The following is a 10,981-nucleotide window of genomic DNA, read 5'->3' as shown; positions in this document are numbered from 1 at the left end:
AACAGAGGGTGTCCTTTCTTTTTCACAAGTGGAAATAATATTAATTAACCTGTAGTTGTTTTTTTAACGTCCTACTCCTGTGTAAGCTGAAGACGTCGGTTCGTCCAGCTGATTTCCCCTAAAATCTTACATGGGAGTGACACAATAAAATCGGTCTATGTAACCTCTTGGGTAAAAAGTTTTATCACATTATTTGTACTGAAATCCAGTTTTTGACGCACGGGGCTGGTTTCAATTTGCGTCAGTTGGTTCGCTGCCAGTTGTTAGAGAAACGTATTTGTCTGGATGTGTGGGTGCAGCGAAGACCAGATGTCGAACTGTGAGGCCAGAAGAAGGAAGTTAGAGGATCTGTGTCTCTGCAGCAGGTCAAGGATCAACAGGATGTTGATAAACTAACAAACCAGGAAACCTCGACTCCTTAGACAATCATTCTTGCGCTTCTTCCAACTTCTCTCATCTCTTTGTGGTTCCATTTTATTCTCCCTCCACTTGTTAGTCTAGGCCTCCTGGGCCCTCATTCATTATCCCTACAGCTTGTCTCTACACAACCCCATCACCTCGTTTCTATCACCTTTCTCGTCCACAGCAGTGAAGCCATGCGGCGTGCAGATGTGCCAGTTAATCAGGTTTCCTTATCTGCAGGCAGCTCACCCACCGGCCAGCAGAGCCAGGTCTGCAAGCCGTTATAGCAGACTCAGACACAAACAGGAGCAAAACAACAACAGGTCGGTCACTTCTGCACTTTCTTATCTGACAATCCTTCAGCAGAATGAGAAGGCAAGAGAGGAGAGAAACAGGAGAGACAATGAGAAGACTGTCTTGACACAGGCCTCTAATGGCCCTTTCGCTGTGCCCAATAAAGGCAGTGATATATGATCATGTGTCTTCCATGTGTGATGCAGACTAAAGCAGCAACTCGGGGCTCCATCAGTCTGACACTTCATTCTCTCACTACGACCAACTGACAGGAAACTACAAACTTGGAAATGAAATTGGTGGATTGTCTTGTTTTGGTTGTATACAGTGCGTAGCTGAATCTGGAGCTTGACAGAGCATTAGAGAAAACAAATGTTTCATTCAAGTCTAGATGTTGTTCAAGTCTATGGCTAACATAGTGTCCATTTATAGACATCTATGTGTGAGCTCAATGTATGAGCTTTGGTATAACTGAGTCATACAGCTGCCCCACTGGTTACAAAAACACCAAATTTGAATATTTGCCTTTTATGTCTTGTGGTTTTCCTACAGATCTAAGATTTAATGAAGTCAGAACTTGAGAATGTCAGTGGTTTATTGTCAAGCATGCAGAAAATTCAGAAACGCAGAGGAGTGGAGTTCAAGTCTTCATTTTTGTAGAAACAAAATTGCAATTTAGAGGCATGTTAGGGGTGTTTTTACACCAACTCCTGAATGTGTTAACGTGGCCTTTGGAAAGCAGTATCAAATTACCTAAAGCACATTTGTAAAAGTCATTTTTAATGGTTTCTGTGCTTTTTTATGTAACTCTATTATCCACATAGGTTTACAATTTGCTTATCACACACACACCAGTAGTAGCAGCAAAGATGAAAGGGCTTGGTCTGATCATCGGGAGCAATTTGGAGTTAAATCCTCCTCTCATGCCAAAGAGGTCGAGCTGGATCTCAAACCACCAATTATTTGACTAATAGATGGCCAGCTGTTTGTGTGGAGTCTGAGTCTCCTCAAAACTGTCAGCCTGCAGTCTGAGATGCATTATTTTATTAGATCCACCTCACACAACACGACATAGCATGAACCTGCTGTCACTACGGGGGCCTAAAGTCACTCTTGAACTCTCAGGATTCCACAGGCTTCTCATCCTTTTAATATTTCAGTACTATGTCGGAGGCTTGTAAGGAGCTGTCAAGATAGATTTGTTCCCACTTGTACTTTTGAAATGTGTCATTCATCTTTTGATGACAGAATTAAATATGATAACATAGACAATTTGGAGCTGGCCTGCTGTCTGTTTGCTGTAATTTCTCTCTTGGCTGTGTGCCTATCTTAAAACTCTGCGATGTGGTCTGTACATGTCAGTGACCAACAGTCCTGAAACTGTTTGCTACAAATATGTATAAAGTGTTGTAACCAACTGCTAAACAGCTATGGCTAACAGTTACAGTGTTTAGCTAAAGGTTTAATGTCTGAAACAGCTGAAAGTGTAGATCAACATTTAAAACTGTTAGCTAAAAGAATGCAGAAATGTAATTTAACAGCTAATAAACATAGCTAGCTCAAGAAGTAGTAAATGGAGACTTAATTAAAACAAGCTTACCACTGGAATTAGCAAGGGCTGGACAAAAGGTTGAGACATTTGTTAATATTAATGATAAATAGTGAGCTGATAGTAGTCCAGGTACAGTTTGAAGCTCAAACACACATCTTTGGGTACAGGAAGTATTTGGTTATAAGAAGTTACATTCAACTAATGCGCTGTCAGTTTCTCAGCCTCTGGTTTAGATACTGCAGACTGCATATACAGGCTGTCTGCATGTCATATGCAAGTCTAGTTTGATCTCGTTTTATGTTTTGTCTATGAACAGTAGCTATACTGGTGCCCCAGAGCAGGCACAACCTTTGATCACAGCAGACGTCTGTGAATTACAACTTAATCTGTCTTTCAGTGTTAAGAAATTGAACAGGTTCTGTCTGGGGGATAAAAATGTTACAGCAACCTTTCAAGTTTGTACCCCCCCAGCCACCGGTGAACAGGAAGGTCAAAGGTCAAAACTCCAAAATGATATCACAGAACCAATCCTTTGGAATATCTTTCTCGTTATGTACTTGCCTTCCAGTCATACTCCTTTAACTCTGCAGTGGAGCTCTGGGTCACTGGGATGCATGGGAGGTGAAACATTTAGAGGATACCTCAGTAGCCGTGACTGAAAGTACATTTACTGAAAGCTTGTTAAACCATTTTGAGCCCGTTAACCTTTTCCGTGTTCCCTTTGCTAACACGGACTGCATCTGTTATTGAAACGCAACCCACCTCCATTTATCGAGGTTGCTGAGCTTGGACCTCTCAGGGACGATGCTAATGCTATTATGGTAAAAATTCACATCTCATGCATCTAATTTAGAAGAACTGCAGCATCAGTAGGCTCCTTAGCCATTATTGTTTTAGTGCTTCCAAGTTTTTTTTGTAAACACTAAAACTTAAAAAAAAAAAAAAAGTTTTTTAATGAACTCCTTCAGATCCTTGGTCAGAGCCCTTGTGCTGCCCCACAGTGGGGTTTAGCCTCATATTGCAGTGTGTGTGGCATTTTGATTTTGCAGGCTTCTAGTTCTGTGGAATACACTTTTATGGCAGTGCAAGCAAATGCGAGCGTTTGTATTCAGCAAAGCAGAATGCAAACGCTACAAATGAAGAAAATGTTTGTTGCATATGGAAGACATTTGTCTTGTAATATGTGGTTAGGATTGTAAAAGAAAGGTAGTTTACCCAAACCAATGTCTTCACCTACATGTAACCAACTATTTTTTATTGCCCACAGCACCCTCAGTAAGAGTCGTGTCAGCGGGGATGCAGAACACGAGAACTTCTCGTGATTCATGTAGACTTCGGATAGTTCCTGGAAAAAATGTGCTTAGCAGGAAATATGTGACTGCAGAGAGACAATTATAAATCATTAAATATAAATGCATAATAGAATAAGATACATGTATAACCCTTTGATGGTTTTTATACCACAGTGGAGTCAAATCTTTGACTGTTTCACTTTATGTACACAAAGATTTGTATTAACAGCAGGTGTTAATACGCCTTACCTGCCTACTTGACATATTTTATTGTTATATTATTATAGAGCATAATGCTGTTGTTATTTTGTTCTATTGTTTGTTTTCTTTAACATTGTATGCTAACCAACAGCAGTAACAGTATTTACACAGGCCAGACAACTGCATGCCGTTGGGTCACATTTAGCTAATATTCAGCCAGGGAAAAGGCCTTTTTTTTTTACATGGCCACATAATGTTGGATGAAACAACATTAAGATTGCAATTACAATTAATTTCTTGTTCATGGTTATTATTACATTTTGCAGCCTAATCTGACATTATTTAGCACATCCAAAGTCTCAGAATCCATTGCTGGATCATCCACTAATATGTTTTAGGGTGATTTGACTTGATTTTCAGTATTTTACCTTTCAAAAATGCATCTGAAGCTTCTGTGCTGTTATATCTGGTGCAGTTAGCACATGTTGCTCCAGAAACAATAGCTGTAATGAAATGGTCCATTGGAGTGAATAGAGATCGACGAGCTCTAACAACCCGCCTCCCAATCTTTTTGTGTTCATCTATAGTCATCATTATCAGTGCTGGAGCACTACTGTTCATGTTCGAACCTGATGCTAAAAGGAGGAACCTGGTTCACTAAAATGTGACAAGGAGCTCTGAGCAAGTGTCAGCATGTGATGAGGTCAGAGAGAGAACGTGTTGAGTTCACAGTCTCACCGCCTGGTGATGGGGACACGGAGACTAGAGGGGTACAAAAGGAAGCAGTTTGCTTGTTGCACATTGCTTTGTCGGTGATGGCTGGAGTCTAGTGAACATTCCAGTCTCCGGTTGCCTAGGTAACCCTTTAATGTAGTTACCACTGTGTCCTGTGCCAGTCAGTGGTATACCCTCCCCTGACTCAGGACCCATCGACTTCACAGTAGTTTTTCTGCATCTGTGGCCCCTGCGCTGCTAGCTCATTCCTTTGCTTCCACTCTTTATCTGTGTTTCAGAAATTGTTGTTAGCTCTTAACAAACTGTTAAATTTGAGTATTTTTATTAGGAAATAAAAGCCTATATCACTTAGGAGGATAATCATTTCAAGGCCCCTCAGATTCATCTGGTGAACTTCTAGAGGTGACATGAACCTTGGGTTGGGAACCTCTGGATTTAACTGCCTAACTGCAAGTTCAAACTACTTATAACTCAAGCATCTTTACCACCTACAATAGTCTACCACCAATGAAACATTTAGAAACAATTAGAACATTCTAGAGAGTCTATAGTTACTTTTACTCAAGAACAGACTCTGGATACTTACAGTAACATTTGCTGCATAAAAACACATCTTCGAGCTCCACAGTGTTACATTTGGATTGTAATTTGCAGAATGTTGGAGTTCTAATAGTACAGGCCATGCCGATGTTAAAGCTAATCAGTATTTATATTTGTATAAATCTAACTGTTATCTTACAAATTCGGGCTCCCCATCAATGCCTACTTGGAAAGTTGATATTCGACTGAGACATTTAGGCTAATGTATTCCCCTAAAAGTGCAATCCACTCCAATCCATTATTACTTATAAGCTTTTTTTACCATCATTTGATTCTGAAGTATTTGTATAAAAAAGAAAAACCCAAGCAAATCAAAGCAGAAGTGCAGAAAACAATCATGTGGTTGCATTCGGAGCAAAGTGACTGACAAAAATTGTGATGAGAAACATAAGAACAAACATACCTGTGAGTCCATGTGAACCCCAGTCAGTAGCATGAGGATTAACGGCAGATTAAAGTTCATATTATTGCAGTTTTATTGGTTCACCCCCTACCCAGATAATGAATGCAGTGCTCTGTCTTTTATAGCAGAGCTTTTATAGAGGAACTGTGCTTTTCTCAGAAATACCTTTGTCATAATGCTGGGATATTTTAACAGATGCAGCATCATAGCCAAATGCACTTGAAGGAAATGTCAAACTAGATAAAATAAAACCTAGCAATTTTATTTTCCCCAAAACACATTTTATTCATTAGTGTGCAAATTTCACAACAATTTTTATCTCATGATTCTCGGCTTGTTCTCAGGTGTCACGGTTCTTTCTTTGTGTTTCCTGTCTCTGTCATCACATTTACCGCCAGTCTTCGTGGCTCAGGGTTGGTTATTTCGGTTTTTTAGTGTTTCTTTGTTTCACTTTGAAGGTTTTCTCGTTTCTCTTGTCGTGGTTTTACTTTGTAGCTGTGCCACATGTCATATCTAACAGACTCTTTAAAATGAGACCCTGAGGCAGCGATGCCTTATTTAGTTAAATGCTGCTCCCTCAACTCCTCATGTCTCTACCTCACCTCCTCTGCCCTCATCATTAGTGGTTGGGACTAAAATTGGAGGTGAGGAGCTGAGAGGAAGAGTTGAGGATGTGCAGGATGAGAAATGAGGAGGAGCGTTGTTCTTTGGACTTTTTGGACTGGCCAATAAAACCTTGTTTGGTTTGTTAACTTTAATCTTCCTACATTTGGGTGCTCACTCCATCTCAATCAAAAACACAGACGTTCTAACAGTTGGTTACCTCTTCTGTGTCTTCTTCTTTTGTCCAACCATGTGTTTATTGGAAGGAAAATGGGGGAGTATTATTCTTTCTGGTGGTACAATCAGTTTGACCACACTGTACCTGGGTGTGGGGGCCTCATCTCAGGAGTTACAAGACTGGTTAAAGTTAGACATGATCTGTTATATTAATTAATGTTGACTTCTTATTTACTGCCAAAAAACTCACTTGAGTTGTGAATCATACAAAGAAGAAAGATTATAATCCTTCTTTGGTGAAATTTGCTCACAGCTTATCTCAGGTCAAATGGGGGAATGATGACACTATATGTGTGTATACTTATTGCAGTTTGCAACTACACAAAATGAAGTTCTCCAATCACATGTAGTTCCACGCAGATGCTGAATGTTGATAGGTTAAACAATTACCCAGAACAGGAAAGGTGGTAAGGGACTAACAATGGAGTTCACCATGTAGAGGAAGGACTGCAAAAGTAACAGATCTGCTCCAGTGGACACTTTTCACTCTTTTGAACGCTCTGTTTTGCTTCAGCTCTTTGTATGTTCAAACTTCAGTCTTCTCTGAAAGAACAGCACAAGCAAGTGTACTGGCCAGTTGTTTGTGAGACTGCCCCCTGGTGACGGTAAGCAGTTACAGCACTTGATGGTGTGGAAAATAAAGCATTTTGGACATTTCACACTAGAGACTAGGGATGGGTATTGATAAGATTTCCACGATTCCGATTCCATTTTCGATTCTGTTTAACGATTCGATTCTTTATCAATTCTTTTTTTTAAAAAGGAGAACACTAAGGTCGATTAGCTTAGAACTGTTTTATATCTTCTCTTTGAACAAGATAGAAATTTAGGAGTAACATGGCCTTACAAACCCAACAGTGAGATCTTAAGAGATCCACAGCCTACGGCTCTTCAATGGGGTGTCACAGGGTCCCCAGGAAAAAAATTGTAAATGTAAAATAATAAAATAAATATTCTTCTGTAGCAATAACAAAGTATAACATAAATTATTCTGTAGCAATTACACAAGAATATCCAGTAATGTCCCTGCCTACAATTAAACACATTCACTTACCGAAAATCGGGGGCATCTGCTGTGGCAAATGGGTGCAAGCCTTTGACCACAAACTTAGTCACTGCTCGGTGACATTCGTCTATCTTGGCCTGAAAGGAGACGCTACCGGTAGACTGCAGCGACAACTGCCAGCCAGACTCTGTCTGTCTCATCATGGTCGCCTAAATGCACAGTAATGGCAGGTTTTGTAATAAGGTAGATCGCGCTAACATAATATGCACTGTTAGCTGATTAATTACCTGCCGTATTAACGGGAGAGGACGTGCAAACGTTACCGCTGCTGCTGGGTTGAGATTCACGAGTCCGGAGCGGAATTAAAAACACGACTTTCATTTAAGTTCATCGCGTGTTTTGTGAGCAAATGCTTTTGCATATTCGTAGTGTTTCCTCCTTTAAATGAAATATCTGCTTTGCAAGTATTGCAAGTTGCCCCGTTGTCATCTGTTCTCGTAAAGTATAACCAAACTTTTGAGCGTTTGAGTAAATGACGCTCCGCAATGTGGTGACGTCTTTCGGGGCGACTGGAATCGATAAGGGAATCGTTTGCAAAAATGGCAAACAATTCCAAGGAATTGAAACAGTGGGAACCGGTTCTCAACAAGAACCGGGTTTCGATACCCATCCCTACTAGAGACATTTACATACTTATGAGACTTTGTGAAACTTTTTTAGTTTTTAGAAATTCTAATAGACTCCATTTTTTTCATAAAAATGTGGAGTCTTCTTCACACACAAAGGAGAATTGCAGGCTTCCCTTAGGCAGTATCATTAGGAGGCATAACATACACTTTCACTGCTATGCAGATGACACTCACCTTTATCTGTCCATGAAGCCAGATAACACACACCAATTAGTTAAACTGCAGGAATGTCTTAACCTCCTAGGACCTGGCGTCCACATATGTGGACATCACATTTTGGGATGTCTAGACCAAAATACTAAATTTTGCTCTACAGGCTTGATATCCACTTATAAAGACATTATACTGCCACTGTTCTATCGAAATTTAAAACGAATGTCCTCTTATGTGGATCTCATTTTTCTCAGAAACAAAAATTAGGTAAAAAAACCCAACAAAATCAGGTAATTCTTGTTTTTACATTCATCAGGTCCCAATCAACCCAAATATGCATGCCATGAAAGAGTTCGGGTCTTAGGAGGTTAAAGACATAAAGACCTGGATGACCTCTAATTTCCTACTTTTAAATTCACATAAAAATGATGTTATTGTATTCAACCCTAAAAATCTTAGAAACATGGTGTCTAATAAGACACTTACTCTGGATGACATCACATTGGCCTCCAGCTGACCTTCAATGGGCATGTTAAACAAATATGCAGGACTGTGTTCTTCCATTTGCACAATATCTCTAAAATTAGAAACATCCTGTGTCAGAGTGACGCTTCCTGTTAAATCCAGAATCAAATTTAAAATCCTTCTCATCACATACAAGGTCTTGAATAATCAGGTCCCATGTCATCTAAAACAGCGGTCCCCAACCTTTTTAGCGCCACAGACCGGTTTATGTCGACAATATTTTCACAGACCGGCCTTTAAGGTGTTGCGAATAAATACAACAAAATAAAACCAGTACTGATATGAAAAGAAGAAGATTTATTCAGAACACACAGGAAAAGACCCAGGGACACTGAGTTAATGATAAAAACGATTAAAAAGATAACGCAAAAAAACGATAAAAACACTGAAAACCATAAATTTTACACCCGAGCCTTAACACTCGCGGCCCGGTACCAAACGACTCTGTGGCCCGGGGGTTGGGGACCGCTGATCTAAAAGACCTTCACTCTCAGACTGCTGGCTTAGTTGTGGTTCCCGGGATATTTAAAACAGAATGGGAGGCAGAGCGTTCAGCTTTCAGCAACGTGTTAAAAGGGGGTTTTTCCTTCCCACTGTCACCAAGTACTTCCTCTTATAAGGGGTCGTGTGATTGGTGAGGTTTCCGCTGGAGTGTTGTAGGATCATTACATTACAATATAAAGCACCTTGAAATGACTATTGTGGTAATTTGGCACTATATAAGTAAAATTTGAATTTAACTGAATTTTATCATTGGAATATATAGTATTTCAGTGTGAAAGCAATAATATATAATATATATTCATGAAAACATGATATATGGTCTGTACAAGAAATTTAAAAAATACAATGGTCACTTCAATAAAGGAAAGCTGAGTTTAGATACAGAAATGCAAAAAACATGGCATTGGTCAGTAGGATCAGAACAATAGATAAGAGTATGACAGGGTAATTACTTCCACTGGTGTCTGAGCAATTTGACACTCATGCTAAAAAGAGAGGAAAATTAATTCATGCCATGGTGCAAACTATAGACACTATAAATACAGCTGTAGATTCAAAGAAAACTGAAAAGTGAAGCCAGCTAAAGTCCTTAAACCTGTGGACTCTGTTAATAACCACCAGGAGGCAATAATATGGATGCAAAAAGATTTCCAGTCCTATGGAAGTACACAGGAAAAATGGCCCTTGGCCCTGATGAGTTTATGGGCTCAGTCACTCAGTCACATTAAATAAAATTTAATTTAATTTTGTGTCCATTTTGATTATTCTGCTTTTTAGAATGGAAAACCATTATTTTCGGAACACTAAGATCATTTCAAGGCTCCATATCCCGACTTCACTAACCAGCAGGTGTTATCCCTCTGGCTCTGGTTGTCTTTTATACTGTCTAAGGTCCAGTCTCTACTTGGCTGTCCATCGAGTTCTGTTACTCTGCATCCCTGTTCTGTGGAGCCCCACTCACCAATATTAATCTCATACTGCCCAATATCTTTGCACATAAGAAATGCAGTTTTATTATACAGTACTTGTATTTATACTATAGGGACAAAAGTACTGGCCACTTGCATATTAAACCTACAGAAACTGCTTCTCCATGCAAACCCATGCCATGAAGCTCCTGATGCACAGTTTGTGTGCTGAAGTTTATGCCAGAGGAGGTAGTGTGTTTAGCAACAGCAAGAAGGTCGTTGGTTCAAATCCAGTCTGGAGCCTTTCTGTGTGGAGTGTGTATGTTCTCCCAGTATCTACGCGGGTTCTCTCTGGGTAATCCAGCTTCCTCCTAAAACATGCAGTGTCAGGTTAATAAGTGACTTTAAATTGAACATAGATGCTAATGGTTGTTTGTCCCCTTGTGTTGACTCTGATGCAGACGTGTCCAGGATGTACCCCGCCTCTCGCCCTGTCACAGCTGGGGAGGCTCCAGCCGCCTCACAACCCTGGAACTGAACAAGCAGGAGAAAATGGATGGAGGTTTGGAATTCTGCAGGTATCAAATCAGCAGAGCGACTTTCATGCGCTATGTGTCTCAGCAACCCTGCTCTGTAACTTTACATGATCTGCCACTTCATGTCTGAGTTGCTTTATGTCATCCTCCTGTGGAAAAATGGACTGAAAACACTCAAATATTAAGAGGTTTGGCCCAACACCTCTGTCCATATAGTTCATTATTTAAAAATCCTACTTGCTACTCCATGAAATTTTGAATATGCTGTACTTTGTGCAACATAATTTTTTTTTTAAAGCTCTAGTTGCTTTTTTGCTTTGCAGTTTTCTCTGCTAATCCAG

The sequence above is a fragment of the Oreochromis niloticus genome, linkage group LG12 (genome assembly GCF_001858045.2).
Source record: "Oreochromis niloticus isolate F11D_XX linkage group LG12, O_niloticus_UMD_NMBU, whole genome shotgun sequence".
Lineage (NCBI taxonomy): Eukaryota > Metazoa > Chordata > Actinopteri > Cichliformes > Cichlidae > Oreochromis > Oreochromis niloticus.
The sequence above is the reverse complement of the archived record's forward strand: the minus strand, read 5'-3'. Positions refer to the sequence as shown.